At 40.4% G+C, this 19,247-nt stretch overlaps 1 protein-coding gene across 4 annotated transcripts in view; it reads right to left on the bottom strand.

The window, feature by feature from the left end:
• LOC124874967 (zinc finger MIZ domain-containing protein 1-like) overlaps positions 1 to 19,247 on the bottom strand; it is a 149,605-nt gene that overhangs the window by 52,372 nt on the left and 77,986 nt on the right. For 2 of the 4 annotated variants that reach the window (XM_047376682.1, XM_047376685.1), the window contains exon 3: positions 6,377 to 6,501. The exons of the other annotated variants lie outside the window; for them this stretch is intronic. The gene's annotated coding sequence lies outside the window, so the exon portion shown is untranslated. The remainder of the gene's footprint in view (positions 1 to 6,376; positions 6,502 to 19,247) is intronic. 4 annotated transcript variants of the gene reach the window in all.

Below are 19,247 nucleotides of genomic sequence, written 5' to 3'. Positions count from 1 at the left end.
TCCGTATATGTATGTGTGTGTGCTGTGAGCTGAGCAGGGAAATATTGATTTGGCAGGTGACAAGCACCTCACAGAGCCCAAAGGATGACATTCCCTCTCAGCTCCTGTGACACCCTTAACAAGCCCCGGCAGTTGCCCCGCACACCTTTAGAAACGACACACTGGACTTAAGGCAGGATGTCTGGCCACGTTTAAAGCGCCTCTGGGTGAAAATGAACTGAGATAGGGAGGCACACACACACACACACACACACACACACATAATGCGTCAAACCTCACAGTCTGTCAGCATTATCTCAGAAAAGCTCCTCCTTTCTGCCCTGTGAGAACATTAACTTGGCATGTGGCTCTCTGTTTACATTACTTAGACATTATGTAACCTTTGGTTAACAATTATCTTTTCGCTGGGCCCAGACATGCTCTACATATCTTCTCCTCTCCTCCTCTAGTACTCGCTCTCCCAGAGTTCCTTAAAAAAAAAACCAACAACCCTTAAAGCGAACTATTGATTCTGAAGCTGGAGCTCATGGAAACCATTCTCTTTATTTTCATCCAGGAGAATAATTTTTCACGCAGGCCAAACAATGGGGTTGTTATCTGACATACTACACAGGATTATCAAAAGTAAAAAAAATATTACAAGCTGCACTGAAGGTTATCAGTTTTGCCTCTGGGAGACTGATTTAATGCTGCGTTCAGTGTCAAATAAATATTACAAAACGGTTGTCGGCTATAACTCAGAGTGACCTGCATCTCAAAGCGGAAGGGTTAGTGAATTAATGGGCACATTTATGAGAAGTGAAGAGCGTCTCCTTCCATCGCCTTCCCCGTTCCATCTATTGGTGTCTCTGTCTTTCCTTCCTGCTGCTGCAGGGCCATCTCATCTGCCACACTCCTCCCTCCCCTCACCATCGTTCTCCATTACCAATCTCATAGTGAGAAATTTCCCTGCACAAAGTACCTGTGAGATGACCGGAGAGAGCGAGAGAGAGGGAAAAATAAAAAGAGAGGAGGCAGCATGCTGCACCATACTGATAATGCTCACTTAGGGGTCTCTAGCTGGATTTAACGGCAGGGCCGGTAATCTACTCCACTAGACAGCTAAAGAGCTTTTATGCTACCTATTGGAGCTGCTCATGCCTGTACTTGAGAGGAGAGAAGGGCACACGAGTGCCTTCCTCTCCATAAATTAGAAAGCTCATAAAGAAAAAGAGACATCTGAGAATTTTTTTCGGTTCTCCAACTCTGTGTTTGCAGATGAAAAGTATCTGTTTGCTCACATTTCTGAAGTCTCACACTCTACTAACACACTAAATGACTTTCTGATGGGTGGAGCAGTGGGGGATGTTGATATAACGTCTAGCACACTGTTTGGAATTTAATTATTGAAATGACTGTAACAGATAGACTACAAGCCTACCAACCTGATTTAATTTTTGTCTTCCATGAAAGAAATCAATACAAAATGGGACATACAATGAATTATAGTGTTTGATAGGACATGAAAAGACATGGCACAATGATTCAAGACGATACAACATGCGATAATATATTACACGATGTGATGCAGTTTATGATACTATTGATTAAACTGAAATATATGAGACAACATATTAAAATGTTTCAGTACAAATAGATACGATGCAATATCAGTTAATCTGATGAATTACAATATGGTGTGATACGATACACTTTTCAGATTCAATATACCATTTGCTGTCTCACTAGTGCTTTCATATAAAAAATGTATTCTGCACAATACAAACGTGATGCACCAATAAGGTTACAACATTACAACATATTCAAGTATCAAAAGGAAAAAAAAACACAAATTTTGTAAGTTTTTTTTATAAGTTGCATTATTTTGTTGCCATGTTTATGGAAGTATTTTCTTATGAATTAAAAACAGTCTTGTATCAAAAGTAGCTATGTCTTAAGGAGTTGAGTTATTACGAAGGTTCTGTGATATTGTTTCGGTATATGTTTTTGGAGTATCACATCATAAAATGTACTTTGTGAATGCTGTGGGAAATTATATTTTTGTGTTTTTCTGCTTTTCCATTTAGAGTTGCTGCAAACATAGTTTATCAAGTAATAAAACAATTTTCAATAAAATTGATTATATATCTAGTAGTTGTTCTCCTGGAGAAATGCCTTATAGATCAGACATTTATTGACTCTCTACATCAATCCCTCAGGTTTGTAGTTCTCTGTTTCCACTCAGTACCATAAGACAGAGGGCCTGATGCATGGCAACCGCTGTCACCCCCCACAACCAGCAGGTGTCTCCCTGGCCCTTCAAAGGCCCAGCCTGTGGCACAAAGAAGGTGGAGCGGTGTTGCTTTAAGCCTTTACAAGCTCTACAAATCCTCAGCTGCTGCTTCCTAACAGGGCCCACTCAGCCCGGCACTGTCTGTCTGACCTTGTGGTTATTGATGAGCAAGTCGACCTGCTCTCTCCGGCACTCTCCTCTCCACTCTTTGCCTACTCCTCCTCCTCCTTCTCCTCTCCCCCACCCTGTGTCATCTCTCTTACCTCCAGCAGGGAGTTAAAATGAGAGGAAACAAAGGTTTGAGTGCCATTCACCTCCATGTTTTTTTCTCAGTTAATCGCACATTTTAACAACAGTTCTGATTTGTGCCACCCTGTAAAGCCTGTGTCCACACATTTAGATTTGTTTACTTCTTAACTTCATAATTATATGAAAAATATGATGTGAGGGTCGGGAAGTAATTGAATTTCCAGACATTTTCTTGTTCTAATTAACACTAGTCCTTTGTCATATCTTTTGTGACTAACGAGAGCCAATTTAAAGATTAACCGTCTGATGCAGTGCAGATAATAACAACAAGAAGCAATTATAAACCTCAGCCTATTTACATGCTCTTTTCAGATGTTATCATTCCTTATTTTCTCTGTGCCACTACCTGTGAATCCCGTCTGCCGCTGGTAAGCACGCAAGGAGGAAGTCGGTGCTGTTATGTGCCTTACTTGAGCTTAATTTACTGCAAATTGCACGGCAGGCACTGCACAACAAGTAGAGAGCTCTGGATTCCTGCACAACAAAAGACACATGGCGTGGGTGTGTGTGTTTGTAGGAGAGTGGAGTGGGAGGGAGGAAAAGGAGGGAGACCCACTTTCCTTCCCCTATTCAAGCGGGAACAAAAATATATGTATTGAGTGGGAGCTGCAATAAAACGAAACGGGTGAGGAGATGCAGGCCGGGAACAAATATGAAAGGCAGTGGAGTAAGGCGGCAAGACGATGGAGCACCACTGGAGGATTGGATGAAATTATCTCTTTATAATCAGGGGGCTTCTGCATGGCTGACTCCTCCATTGCCCGGTGACAGATGAGGCCTGCCCCCTTCAAATGGGCTTCTTTCGGCGTGCTTTCAAGCCACCTCTGGGGTAAAACAATGTTTTTTCTTCCCCCATACAACTACTTTAAAGCTTTGTTTTCACTCGGCACCCCGAGGAGACCCTTACATAAGGTTTGAAAGTGGCCGCAAATTAAATTTAATGGCAATATTAAGGCACGGCAGGGACTGGGAGACGGTGACGCCAAAACAGCCCATTGCAGCACAGTAAAACTGGGCTGACATGTCAGTTTGGAATAAAAACATTGTTTAAGACTCCCAAACCTCCAGAATCTTCAAAGCGAGTCACCGTCCTGTTAATGTGAGGAGTTATGCGCCGCTGCTCTGTGGGATAAACTGAGAGGCAAAGCAGAGTAGACAATGATTAGCTTTATCCCGCCATCACAGCAGAACAAATGGATCACAAACCCTCTCCGCTGAGCTGTTGAGGCGCAGGGAAGTGGTAAACAGATTTAATTTATTCACATAAACGGCTTGTGAACTGAAACAGTCAGGCTTGTTGGAGGCCAGCCACACTCTGGGAAAAGGACAGTTTTTTGAAGTTTTTCATGTCTTTTTATGTTTATCCATATTTTGACCACTGTTCTTCCTGACAAAAAGAGATGCACTGATCAGATTTTGCTGGACGACACCGATTTAGGGTTTTCTTTGAGGTTTAACCTGCTGAACGCATTTTTCGTCCTAAGGACTACAGCTACATTTGTAACATCCAAACTCACTAGACGAGACAATACATGGTATCCGGTTCACAAAAACGACACAAGACAAGATCCGAACAATATTTTGGGGAAAATTGTGAATCCTCAATTTTTCTTTTCACAAATAGTGTCAAGCTATTATTGATGATTTTATTGTGAGAGCTGTTTTATTCTTGAAAAAATTAACCACTGGCCGGTCACTGTTGGTGGGTTGTTTTCGTATTTGCCTTACAATCCCCCTTGTTGAGCAGTTTTTAATAAGACTTTGTAAACACAATACCTCAAAAACTATTGCCTTTCTTGTTTCAGATTAAGAGTCTCACATTTACAGGATGTCACGTTGAAGCACACACCTTTATATCTAGGGATCATAACTGCAGATTACACTTACTTCAACAGAAGAAGTCAAATACTAACAGCAACTGGATTGAGACTTTATTTCCTGGGAGATATTGTGGCGCCTTCGAGAGTTCTCATTACAACCCTCCCTGTAACATATACAAACTCACTTGTGCACCCTTTGTTTAAATTTACCTATTAAACTGACTGTAAAAAAATATAAAAATATTCTGACTAATCCTCGACAGAGGTAGCAGTTTTGACTCAAGCAGAAAAAGGAGGAATTATAAGATGATCCCTATTTACTCATCAGTTAGCATACCCTTTACTTTTATTGGAATCTTAATCGACTCAAAGCTAAACATGCCTTTTTCTGATGCATTTCAGGAACAGAAATGTAAAAATTCCAGTTTCAAATTATCTGACCTGATGGTCAACTGTCAGAGTCAATCTAGGAAACATTTGATGTACCAATCAGATCTTTTGGGCATATTTTTGTTCTAGATACATTTTGCTTACTTCACATTTGCAGACAATCTTCCATGTTTACAGGTTTTTCCCCCCACATTGAGTATCCATTGCCTAAATAAAGATGTGAATATGGAGACCGGAAGCCATGTCGGCTATTATACCGACCACCAACACTCTCACACACACTCACACATCTTCTCACCTTCCCCTGAGTGCTGGACCTGCATCATGATACCATAACAACACCCTCAGTCACCCCTAATGTGCTTTACAACAACACTACAGGCAGGGTGTTACACCTCCGCAGAGCAGTGCGAAACCTCCCCTACAACCACAGACACACACACACACACACACACACACACACACACACACACACACACACACACACACACACACCACAGTGATTGAAAGCTACTAAGCCAAGCCCTGCTGACACTATTAAAACAGAGCAAGGTGGCCTGAGCAAAGAAATCAGCATCACTCTCCTACACCTTAAGCGGACATGCTGCTCAAGGTGATCGTGTCCCTGTGAGTCATGTATTGCAGGTGAATTTAGCAATAAAGGAGTAATCTGTGCCATCATTGACTTGGGTTCTGCTGTTTGCAGCACTTGCTCTGGGGTGATAAAGATGAGGGAGGAGGAGAAGCAGAAGGAAGCATCTCATCACTCATGTTTTTAATGAGTTTTGATTCTGAGATGTTACTGTTTTCCTCCGACTGTCAGCTAAGACCCCCCCCCCCTTAATTATGTCAGCATTGTGAAGATGCATTTTTTTCTCCCAGTGCTTAGCTTGGAGAGGGCACCTCTAGGACTCCAGGTGTCCGCCTGGTCAGTGGCCAGGCAAGGACAAAGCTGTGTTTGTTGGGCGGTGGAGAAAGAGGGTGGAAATGTACGAAACGCTGCCGCTTTCATTGTTGCTTTGCAGAATGTGCCATAATCCCCCGGCAGGCTCCATCCAGAGCTGGCATGGAGGATAAAATGAGCTGCCTCCTGCACGTCACACCTCCCCCTTCCTTTTCCTCACACACATATGGACATGCAGCCACTCGAGTGCACGTGCACGCTCTCACACCTCCCCACATGACTCCCTAACAGGCTTGGGGATGGATTTCTTTTATTTAATGTGGTTTGGTCTGCAGATCCCGAGGCGACCGTGAACGAGGGCGGGCTTGCAATCGTGCCACTTCACCCGCACATAATCTAAAGGAGCCCTGCTGCGACGGTCGCTGCTCACTGATCTCTCCCGTTTTCCCTGTCTTTCTCAATCTCCCAAATTCCCTCCCTCCCTTCCTTCCTTCTTTGCCCTCTTAGTTTTTTTTCACGACAGCTCACATAAGCAAGCCTCCCAGATTCCTGCGAGAGCCCCACATTCAGTACACAGATTGTTCAGCCATCAGGCACATCTGCAGCATGATTAGAAAAGCAAAGGGAGCACGGTGGTTAAAAGCAGGAGGGAGGGGTGGTAGAGCCCACTCCCTCCCTTACCTTCTTTTTTTTGTAGAAGGAGAAAACAGGAGTGCCAGGATCATAGAGGGGCCCAAGCAGTATCTCTTCTCTAACCAAGTGTAACGTTTCACCAAGTCTCAGAGGCCGATTTTCATGTGTAATATCTGCAAATCAAAGCACATCAAGAGAAAACTTTCAAAAAGCTCAATAGTGAACAACCAAATAAACTTTTGGATAAAAATTTTATTCTTTCCAAGCATCACTCAGAATTTAGAAAACATCCCAGCACAATAACTGCTCTTGTTTAAGTGGTGAATAATAAAATGAATGCTATGTTTGTTTTACCCAAAATACAATGCTGCTCTTATCCTTTATTTGTCAAAAAAGTCAGATATAGTTGACCACTATTTTATATTGGCTAATTTGCAAATGCTTTTATTGCTTGGAACCTTAAAGACAAGATGTCCACCGTTTTCCAGGTGTTTACAGAAGCCCCTCAAGATTCCACACTATGAGTGCTGCTGTTTACTCTCTATATTAATAATATTTGTCATAATATTTTATATTATAATATTATAATTTACTATTATTTAAAATATATGTAATCTCAAATACAGTGTAATACTGGGCCGTCCTTTTCCTCTTTCTCCCAGCATCTAAAATAAGTTCCTCAAGTCTCTATGTCAGCACCACTGCTCTTTACTTTTTACATAATTAATCTTTGTGATGATTTATTGAATCCTGTAAGCCTGTCAGCTCAAACAATGTGTGTCCACAATGCTGGATCGTCCTTGTCCTCTTTTGTCCCAGTTAGGGGTGGGTGATATGAACTTAAAACTTTATCACAATATTTTTTATAAATATTTATTGCGATAATGATAACAGTGATGATAGACGAGTATTTACAACATCTTTGCAGGCTTTTTGAGGCATCGGCATGGCTGTGATTGCATGTCACTGCTGTCAAAGCTGCATAAACACAAATACCGCTCTTAAGAAGCCTACCTTTTTTGAAATATGCTTCTTCAGGAGAGTGGCATTAAGAATTGTGATTTTTATCACTGAACTGCCAATAATAAGTGCATTTAATAATCTTTGAATTTATTGATATTTATTGATGCTCTCACAGAACTAACAGTGGAGAATATAGTAAAAATAACAATTCCAACAATGTAGCCAGTTTTGAGCATTTTCAAACATCTTTAATTAGAATTTACTGTTGTCACAATAAAAACGAAATGCTTATAATAAGGAACCTTTCACGATAATAAATAATACGATGAATGACCATCCCTAGTCCCCCTTTTAAAAAAAGGGGCTCACTTCAAAGAGTTCACTGTATGGCTTCAATGTTGCCACGGTTTTGAAAAAGGTATTGAGTATTTATTTTAGGATCTGTATCGAGTTTGAAGTTTTAGTATAGCTACAATCCTACTCTCTATATAAATACGTTTTGTGATTATGTATCAAATGTCATCCTATCTTTATTTCCATTAGATGGTTTTTAAATCTCTACTTTGGTGCTTATCTGTGCGTTTATGTGTAAAAAACACACCCAGTAGGACATCAGTAGAGGTATACTTTTACAAGGAGTGCACTTGATTATCCTGAATATTAGTTGTATTGCTTTTGTGTATCTTAAGATATGCATTTAATTTCTGTTTTTTTAACTTTGTGGTCAGGTATCTCTTAAAAAAGAGATTTTGGTCTCAATGAGAAATTTATATAAATAAGTGGAATAACAAAAACTTTGATCTTCTTCCTGCTTTGAAGAGTTCCCAGTCAGCATGGCAGTATCTGCATCTCTTGTTTGTCTTGAAATTCCTCCCTTTAATTTCCTGCCCCCATCATGCTTAGAGCATCAGAAAGGAGGGGTATTGCCCTTGGGGCATTGGAGGCAGCAGCACAGATGAGCCACATTTCTGCGTGAGCACCATCAAATGCAAAACAGTTTCTCTTAGTCAGCTGTGCCATTCACCCACTCAAGACTCCACGGTTCTCCTCTGCAATCGTCAAGGAAGAACAAGATAATGATGATTCCGGTGAGCTAAAGCCTAAACCTGCAGCTATATCTCATCACTGCTTGCATCATGCCTATGCAACACTGTTGTAAAACTCTAAATGTTAGTGCAGAGATGTCAGAGAATCAATTTAGTTTCATTTTTAGTGAGCGATATAGGTGCCAAGTGCATAAGACCCCCTTCATTCCTAACTCCTCCATCTATTCCTCCCTGTCTCCAGGTTTATTATGCATTTAACTCATGTCTCCCTCCTGTGAGTGGCTGTTCATTTTCCACATACCACCCTTAATCCGGCCAGCTAAAACTTTGAAATCGCGGGTACTCGCAGACGCTACCCAAGAGGAGATATTATGAGGTCTGGGAGAGAAACAGAGACACTGATATCGATGGGGGAAGGGGTGACAGGCAAGCTTGTAGGATACATAGAAAGGAATTCAAAGAAGGCTGAGAACAGGGCATGAGCATGTTTGAAAGCTCAATTGCTTACAAGTGTTTAGAGCTGAAGAGTAGCGTTGATAAGTTTATGTTTTTCTCCTGTGTGTGTGCCTATGATGGGTTGTCTGTGTTGCCAGAGGGGACAGAGGACCTCCTTGTCTCATTTGTGACCCTCTGCCTTTTTGTGACTTTGAGTGAAAAGGAGGAATGAAACAGGGAGAGTGAGACGTTTTTAAATAGTGCATGAGCTCAATCTGCTCGGACACTGATGGACAGCAGCAACATGAGCTTTCTGTTTCACCCAGGAAGCCTGTAAAGACACGCCATTAATCTGCCAGACCTTATTGTGACCTTACCAACATCTCCTGCAGAAACATCCCTTTTTCTCTGTTGGGAAGTGCAAGCACAGGCGATTGACTACACCTATTAGATATGTTATTTGTTATATTACCACTTGTCAGTAACATTTACAGGTACCAGAATAAGTGGCTGCAGAGCAATAAAACCATGTAATAGAAGTGTCATAAATTGTTCTTTTCCTAAAAGTCTGTCACGGCAGTCGTAGACATTTTACTCTATACTTTAAAGGAGTCATACTTTTAGAGTAGGAGACAGCTACAAGGAGGCAGGCAGGATTTTCAGACTACTGATTCTTCACTATACATTGAGATTAAGGGATAGCAGATAAAAAGCTATGTTTTGGGGGAGGGGGGCAAAGTTTAGCATCTTTATGCAGAAAAAAGCAGCAACATTTAACCTGAAATTCAAGAGCTTGTTGACTTCTGTGTCTGTGTGTGTATTTTGTGTATGTGCGTGTATATGCACTCACCGGTCACTTTATTAGGTACACCTGTCCAACTGCTCGTTAATGCAAATTTCTAATCAGCCAATCACATGGCAGCAACTCAATGCATTTAGGCATGTAAACATGGTCAAGACGATCTGCTGCAGTTGAAACCGAGCATCAGAATGGGGAAGAAAGGTGATTTAAGTGACTTTAAACATGGCATGGTTGTTGGTGCCAGACGGACTGGTCTGAGTATTTCAAAAACTGCTGATCTACTGGGATTTTAACGCACTACCATCTCTAGGGTTCACAGAGAATGGTCCGAAAAAGAGAAAATATCCAGTGAGCGGCAGTTCTGTGGGCGCAAATGCCTTGTTGATGCGATAGGTCAGAGGAGAATGGCCAGACTGGTTCGAGCCGATAGAAAGGCAACAGTAACTCAAATAACCACTCGTTACAACCAAGTCATGCAGAAGAGCATCTCTGAATGCACAACACGTCGAACCTTGAGGTGGATGGGCTACAGCAGCAGAAGACCACACCGGATGCCACTCCTGTCAGCTAAGAACAGGAAACTGAGGCTACAATTCACACAGGCTCACCAAAATTGGACAATAGAAGATTGGAAAAACGTTGCCTGGTCTGATGAGTCTCGATTTCTGCTGCAACATTTGGATGGTAGGGTCAGAATTTGGCATCAACAACATGAAAGCATGGATCCATCCTGCCTTGTATCAACGGTTGAGGTTGGTGGTGTAATGGTGTGGGGGATATTTTCTTGGCACACTTTGGGCCCCTTAGTACCAATTGAGCATCATGTCAACGCCACGGCCTACCAGAGTATTGTTGCTGACCATGTCCATCCCTTTATGACCACAGTGTACCCATCTTCTGATGGTTACTTCCAGCAGGATAACGCGCCATGTCATAAAGCACGAATCAACTCAGACTGGTTTCTTGAACATGACAATGAGTTCACTGAACTCAAATGGCCTCCACAGTCACCAGATCTCAATCCAATAGAGCACCTTTGGGATGTGGTGGAATGGGAGATTCGCATCATGGATGTGCAACTGACAAATTTGCAGCATCTGCGTGATGCTATCATGTCAATATGGACCAAACTCTCTGAGAAATGTTCCCAGTACCTTGTTGAATCTATGCCATGAAGGATTAAGGCAGTTCTGAAGGCAAAAGGGAGTCCAACCCGGTACTAGCAAGGTGTACCTAATAAAGTGGCCGGTGAGAGTACAACATTGTGTGTATCAACCCCTGACGGAGTACCAACATCGGTGTACTCTTTGCCCGATCCACACAGGGAAAAATGGGCTATGTGGGTTAATGGTTAGGTTTAGGACTAAGGTATGAATTGAGTTTACCATAGGTTCAGGTTTAGGTATATACAGGTAAGGGTTAGGTTTAGGGTTGAAAGTGACCACAATTATAAACATAGTTTTAACTGAACTGCCTTTCTATGAGAAGTCCCAACTCTGTTGCTTTCTGACAACAAAAACAGAAAAATCTATAAATTAGAGCTGCTTTATTGGAAATTTAGCTAAATTAAAATATAGATTATGTCAGCAAATTGAACAGGAGATAATTAAATGGATGTAAATTAGTTCAATAAGGCCAGGTTGTAAATGCTAGACATTGACATTGACAAAAGCGATATGCTACAGTTATTCATACCCCCTGGCAGGTTCAACATAATCTAACATTGTTGCCAACATGTTTCTTATGACTGGAAGTAATATTAACGTTTTGGAGTAGTCCAGCCAGAGTCCTGACTAGAATTTGATAGAGAATCTGTGGAGAAAGCTGAACATTTGGGTGATGGCAAGGAGGCTTTTCAACCTAAAAAACTCAAAACCATTAGTACATGCAAATGCTGATCTGCAATTATAAGGTTTTGATTGCTGCAATGCAAGTAAAAAAAATTAGGTTCATAATTGAGAAAGGCATGAATATTTTTTTAAATGCCATTTTTTAAAATCAATATATAAAAACAGATGAAATATATATTTCAAAAGTACTCATTTAACATTGTTTTATTAACTTTTGAGAGATGACAGCCCCGAATTCTGCCAGGGGTATAAATAATTTTGGGCTCAGCTGTTGGTCACAGCTTCATTACTTAATTATTTTTTCTAATTAATTACATAAAAATATGATACATGAACAAAAACTAGTTTATGTTAGGACTGTGAATTGTTCAGGCGATAAAATATGAACACTAATTAAGTTTGAATATGTGTGAACTAAATGTAGAACTTCAGTGCACCTGTAGACCACAGCAGAAAATGCCTCCAAGAAGATTATTAAATAAGATGCGATTAGATAAATCCAACTTTCTGTAGAAAACCAAAAAATCTTTCTTACACTGTTGGAAATTAAGCATCAGAAGTTTGAAAAGGAGGCTCTGAATTAAACCAATGAATTCACAAAACAGATATAACTGAAGTGAATTGTTTGGCCATTCAATTGTGCTAGAATTAGTTAAGAAATGTCTTTGGGATATATGATCTTTTCTTTGCAAAGTAAAGTAAAGCTAAGCTTCTTCCTGTCAGAGTAATACATATTTCATGTACGAGAATGTTATGCAAAAGTTTTGTATTTTGTCATAACTTTGTTATTTTTCTACTAGCTGGTTTCTTTAGAGGAACAACGTGATCTGAAAAGGTATAATTTGTATTTTCTGACACATCTCATAAAAAATCCAATTTTCCAAATCCACAGCTCCTTTGACGACGCTTGGAGAGAAGTGATTTGATATTAACAGTCATCAGTCCCTGCAGAGAGGTGTCTCTCGCTCCACAAATGTGTTCAATTAAAAAGAGGAGAGAGTTTGGAGAGGGGCAGCGAGGGGCTGTACCCTGTGTCTGTTTGATCTGGATTTACCTAACTGGTCGATGACGACACATTACCAGACAGACAGGCGCTTGAGCCCCAGTGAGGAGGCTTTTGACAGCAGTGATCTGACCTTTTTCACCCTCCTTTTCACCAGCGTTGTCCCACCACGCCCCCTCTGTGACCAGACAGGCTGTGTCTGAATGTAAAAAGATGAGTGTGGGACTGGGGGGTGGGGTCATGTGTGTGGGAGGACGGCTGATTTAGAGGTTAGGCAGCAGAGCCTGCTATAAATCTGTGTCACAAATCTTCCTTTTGGAGCTGCGGACACACACACACACACACACACACAAGCATGTGATGGATCCCATGCAACATGCAGACGTCCACCTCCTCTCCTCTGACTAGTCTTGAATCCGTGCAGCTCGACATGCTCTATTATGGCAGATATCATGTACACCCGTGTTGTCATTGCCTTTGTGAAAATAAATTGGGAAGCTTCTAATCTCACATTGACTTGTGAAGAATGCCAATGTGTGAGAGAGAGGAATACTCAACACAGTCCTCAATCAGCACTAAAATGTACTCATTGTGCATCAATATTTTGGTGCCTTTCTTTCTATCTGCTTCAATCCAGAGTTATTTTATTGAGTGTACATTACTAAGCTTATGTTGCAGCTCTATTTGTGAAGCCACTGCATTAATGAAATCTAGAGGCAAATCAGGGAGCTTGTGTACAGTCTCAGTGGTGCAGATCACATGTTTCTGAAACAGTAAGTTTATTTTTATATAATCTTACAGCTGGCTAAAAATAGAATCAAATGAATACTGAATGCTTGGATTGGAAGCAGTTTACATGAATTATCCCATTCAAGACTTAAGCTGTCATCCGAAGCAAACGCAAAATAATCACACACAATTTCTGCACTAGGAGACTGAAGCAAGAAAAACAAGATTTTAGATGTGTAGAATTTTAGTTGTGCAGCCTGAACTGAGATGGTTTTTATTCATTTAAAGCACAATTATCTTGCCTCTGAAAGCAGGCCACTAAGATTAAAACAAGTGCAGAGGTCTGCGTTCTTTTTTCATATTTGTCCATATTTGAAAAATAAGTAAATTCAATGTCAGACTTTTACCCAACTTTTCTGGACTGTTAGGGATCCATGAAATACATGAAATGACCACATACACTCACCTGACTGTGTGGAGAAATAACATTTTAAACTCTTTTTTTGGCCAGTGTCTGTGTTTTCTATATCTGTAGTGCTCCCGCACCTCAGTTAGATTATTTCTTATGTTGCAGTCTGTTAAAGTAGGCCATTATAGGTCCAAACCTTTTTATCACTTCACATTGTTAAAGGGCACCTGAAGCTGTTTCTACAATCCAGAATCTCATTAACCTAATCAATGGCGAGCAAACGTTTTGTTCCTGTTGATACAAAAGAAAGAGGGAGTACAGGTTTTTTCAGTTTACTAAAAACATATGGGATTTTAAGGTGTTTTTTAACAACCCTCATACAGGCTCTGTGGTATACAGGTGTAATTTAGCTAGAACCTGCTGTTGTTGAAAAACGGTTTAGATGCACATCTTTAATCAGTACTTGACTTGAAAAACAAAACTGCATGAGTTTAGATCTGTTGTACAGCTTATGGGGAAAAGAGATGGCTAAAAGAAGGTCCAGTTACTACGGTAAAAAGGTATCCTGAGGTTTTAAAACATTTTAAAAATAATGAAAAAATTTTATCATGACATACCACCGGGTTTAACTTACTGCTAATAACACACCACAGAAAGAGATGAAGTGAACAAACTTTTCTCCTGCCGCTGGTCAGCTGGCAAAAAAGAAACCTACTAAATGTTGCTCTTGCTTGCAAAAAAAAAAAAACAAATTAACACAAACAGTCAAGGTTTGGAAACTGGGAGTCCTACTCATCAATCTTATCAAGATAACTGGTAAGTGAGTTAAGTAATGCTGTTTTAAAACTACAGTAACTGACTGCAGGCTAGCTACTCATGCAGATCCCAGCTGATGGAGTAGCCAATATCAGCTTGTCATACTTCTACCATCAAAAGAGCAGAAAATCACAAAAAAAAAACCACAATAAAAACTACTATATTTTTGCACAAATTATATTTTTTATGTTTTTGACCTGTACTAAGCTCCCAGTGTTTCTGGATTCTATTAACGCCTCTTAACTAGGCACAGGCTGGTTAACAGTATCAATGCACACCAATGTTTTAAAAATTATATATACCATACAATTTCAACGGTTGAAAGCCTTTTAATGAGAGAGCAGAGAAACCATCGGAGTGACTGGCGTTTTACCTGGGTGTATAGAGCGAAGAGTGATGCAAATTAGTTTTCAATCAGAAAATGTATGCCTCTTTCAGCTGGCTGACCGGCAGTATGCAGCAACAGGCAGGTGCAGTGTTGTGATACACTATGGTCCACACAGTTGGAGAAAACTCAGATCAATCCGACCTTTGTTCACAAGGTTGCTACTCCCTCGGAGTGCCATCAGGGAATATGTTAGTGCTTTTATATCCATAACTTTTTGTATACCTTGTTTCTGATAACCAGTCCATACCTACAGTGAAGCCATGATTTTTCCCTCAGGGTTATGATTCCTTAAAATTTGTGCCTAGTTAAAAGATAAACACACAAGCAGACAGAGAGGGAAGGTGTTAGGGGGCAGCAGCACAAGGAAATAGAAAAGAAATGTAACCTGCTGGATCAAAAGGGTCCAGGAAATGAGTGCTGCAAGAGGTGAAAAAATTGAAAAATTCTGTATCCTCCTGTTTCTTCCCTTGAAAAGCGCTGAACCATCAGCAATTACAGGCCAGCCAGGTTATGAATCTCTCTCAGCAGTTGGCCGAGTTTCTCCAGCGGGTTACGCTGCCGAGCCGAGCTGTGTGGGCCCACTCCCCCCCACCCCCAGTCACCTGCCATGGACTGGAAATCTAGCCCAAGCTGCTATCATTAAAGGCTGTGTGCAAATCACAACTTTGCATCTCCTTTTCCATGACCGCAAAGTTTAGGCTGTCAGCGGCGGGCTGATATGCAAATAGATGTTTTCACAGATGTGTAGGTGAGCGTGATCCAGGAGCAGCAGAGCAAAAATGTCAGCCACGGTGATACAACTACATGTGCACCCGTAAGACAAAGGCAAAGGCGTGAACTCACACGAGTCAGGACACCAGTTAAAAAGTGCTGAACACATAATTAGCTAATCAAGCAGAAAGCACAGATAGGCAGTCACTTCATTAAAATGATTAATTGAAGCCAATAAAAAACTTCTTTCTAAACTGCTGTCTATAATTAAAAGAGACTCCTTTTCTCTATAGCAGTCTGGGTGCATGTACATTGCTTTACCAAAGTATTCATACCCAAACAAATGCTTTAATATATTTTACTGGGATTTTATTTGAAGGACCAACAAAAAGCACATTTCATTTGTAAAATACATAAACATTTTTAACTTTTTATACAGATAAAATGTACTATTCGGCCACCTTTACTTGGATGCCCCCTAAATAAAACTCAAATTGCTTGTACTTAATTAGTAAATAGAGCCAATCTATGTGTGATTTAACAAAAGTATAGAAACAGCTGTTCTTTGAAATCCTCAGCAGTAAGTTAGAGAACATCAGAGTACAAACATTACCCTAAAGACCTAGCAACAGAACAGACGGGTCAGTGATAACGTTACAGAGAAGCTTAAAGCCGGGTTAGGTTATAAAATAATTTCTCAAGCTTCAAATGTCTCAGAGAGCACTGTTCAATCCATAATATCAAAATAGAATCTAACACAACTGCAAACCTACCAAGACATAGCCATGCACATAAAACTGACAGGCCGGACAAGGAGAGCATTAATCAGAGGAGCAGCCAGGAAACCCATGGTAACTCTGGAGGAGCTGCAGAGGTCCACAGCCTAGGTGGGAAAATCTGTCTGGTAAGACAGATATTAGTCATGTGCTTCACCAATCTGGCCTTTATGAAAAGTGGCAAGAAGAAAGCCATTGTTAAAATAAATCCTGTTTAAAGTGTTCAACGTGTCATGTAGGGGGACTCAAGAATCATATGGAAGGAGGTGCTCTTGTCAGTTAAGACCAAAACTGAACTTGTGTGGTGGAAAATTTAAATCCATACACTCACCACTTCCACAGTAAAGCATGGTGGTGATGATGGTTCATTGTGGTCAGAGTTGATAGAAGATGGATAGCACAAAATAAACATCTTTAAAAACACACTTCATTTCCCCTCAACTTCACAATTATAGGTTATTTTATCATATAAAATCCAAATAAAGTACATTGAAATCTATGGTTGTAGCCAGACAACATGTGAAAAGGTTCAAGGGGTTTAAATGCATTTTTAGGGGATTGTAAGCAAGTCTGCACGTATCTGTGAACATGTGATCTGTGTCTCATTGAGGGTGAGAAGTCAGTTTCTGTGGATCATTCCACATTAGGATTCTCAACAAATGAGATTAGTCAATAATGGATTGAAAGCAAGCAGCCTCCTCTGCCTGACACAATGGCCAGAGTACCTGCCCTGTCAGCGAGACATCCACCACCGGTCAATATTCACAGAAGCACACATGCACAGAAACATACAAACAACCTGGGTTCACCTTTTTAACATACAAATTGCTTTATAATATCGAACGGTTCCTTTTCACAGGGCTACGTGCCATGGTGGCCACAAACATGTCTGCCCTGGGATTTAAAATCAAAATACAAGCATATATCTAGAGATGATCTATAAAAAAGATATTTCAAATGTTAAAAAGACACAGATTAATGAAAGTCTTAACAGAGAACAGAGAAAAAGGAAGTCTAGCTACATCAGCGACTGCGAGCGTTTGCGCCCGAGAAGGACAAACAAGTCTCCAGAGTTGAGAGTGCTTCTCTTCCTCAGATAAACAAAGACATGAAACGGGCTTTAAGGCTGGCTACAGCGCAAACAGAGACCCTTTTAAACCTGTGAAACAACCTGTTCGCAAGGGGTGAAATAAACCTTGCACAAACAAGATGCAGAAAGTCACTCGCTACTCTGAAAAACCTTGATGCAACAAAACCTGAGTCTTACAGAGGAAAGAGCCTGAAAGCAGTGTTCAATTGCTGGCTTGTATTTATCTTGACATTCTGCTGTTGGCTCTATTCAAAGTTGCTCTGAATGGTAACTCCTAGTCGATAAGCACAAGCAGGATTCAAGAGCAGGGAGCAGATTCTTTTGTTTCAGCCATTGACTTTTATAGCTCCACTAGACTAATTTATTGAGTGAACTCTCTGTCCTGATGGTATAATTCAGACAACAAGAAGCTGAGTTGACAAAAAAGCTAAGCTACTCATGCTTTTTTAACATTTCTCCTCAATGAAAGACTTCAGTGGAGATGCAAACACTACTGGTAATATCTACAGTTCTGACACGCTGGTGTGTGATAGTCTGAACATGGAAAGGGCAGATGAGATCAAATGGGGTTAACATATGTGTAAAGTGCAATTTGTGATAGGCCAAAACCATATTGTCAAGATCTTTTTCAGAGGTATCAGAGTAAAGAGGGTTTATTATAAATGCATGTCAATACTTTCATATTTTTGTTTGTAAAAAAGTTCATAACTATGTATTTTTTTCCTACCACTTGACAATGATGGACTACCTCGTGTCACATAAGATTCCTAAAAATACAATGAAAACTAAAAACAGGTACAGGGGCATGAAAAGCTTTTCTCCCTTTACATGTTCTGCAAGAGAGAGCCACAGAGAAAGGCCAAGCGTCTTTAATTGGTGGCCTCTACCTGCCACTTGGCAACACCTCAGGAGGACTTCATTATGCCAGAAAGTCTGTGAACCTTTTTAAACAGTTCTTTGTCATATTATGCTTTTGCAGTTTTAATCTTTTGTTCCTGACGTTTTTAGGGTATGAATCAACAAAGTGGTGAAATAACCCAGAGGCCAGAAAAGAAATCAAATTTTCTTTAATAAAGAGGCAATATTAAAATTACCTGACGTGTATTTTATGTTTTGGTTTAGCTTGTTCACCAGTATGTATAGCTTTCTCTAAAACAAAACAAAAAAAAAACATGTCAATCTAATCAGTACAAATTTTACCTTAGTCTGTCCCACCAATAATGTTATTGATTTGTTTATAGAGATATACTGATGCTACTATCTATTAGGTTAGAAAGCTGATACGACTAAGTAATATGGGTAAATATGGGTTAATAAGGCCAAGTCACAGGACAAATTGGCTTTTTGTTTATTTAGATCTGTTAGTAATGTGCTTCACCTAAATGTCTATGTGTGACCTTTTTTACCCAGTAATATCCACACTGCTCGTTACAATTACAATTATCAGTTCCTATCACACATGAATCGGGAAGCTGGGGAATCCCACACCACTGTTTCTACTATTATTAGGGCAAAACGTTTTGTTTTCCTTTTACAAACTGGCACTTTTTTGCCGTTGTTTCCCATGATCTCTTTACTTGCTACTTATCGACTGACAAGTGAGTCATTTACCTGAAATGTGTAATTCTGGGTGGAATTTAAAGGTAATTTAACCTACATTCAGGCAGGAAATGAATTAAAGCCCTGGCATTTCTCTCTCTCTCTCTCATATCATCTTCCCCTTTCTGTCTTGAAAGCATAAACAGTCGTCATAACTGAGAGCCCTCTCCTGCTTAGTATTCTGCTGTAATTCTCCGGGGTGGACAACATGCTGTGAAGACAATCTGCATTTTGATAGGTGCACACTGGAAGTTTCCGCATGGCTCCTTCAAAGCTGCTACAATGAAAAACAACGCAGGACA

The sequence above is a fragment of the Girardinichthys multiradiatus genome, chromosome 10, assembly GCF_021462225.1.
Source record: "Girardinichthys multiradiatus isolate DD_20200921_A chromosome 10, DD_fGirMul_XY1, whole genome shotgun sequence".
Lineage (NCBI taxonomy): Eukaryota > Metazoa > Chordata > Actinopteri > Cyprinodontiformes > Goodeidae > Girardinichthys > Girardinichthys multiradiatus.
Note: the sequence above shows the minus strand (reverse complement) of the source record. Positions and strands in the feature narration are given on the sequence as shown.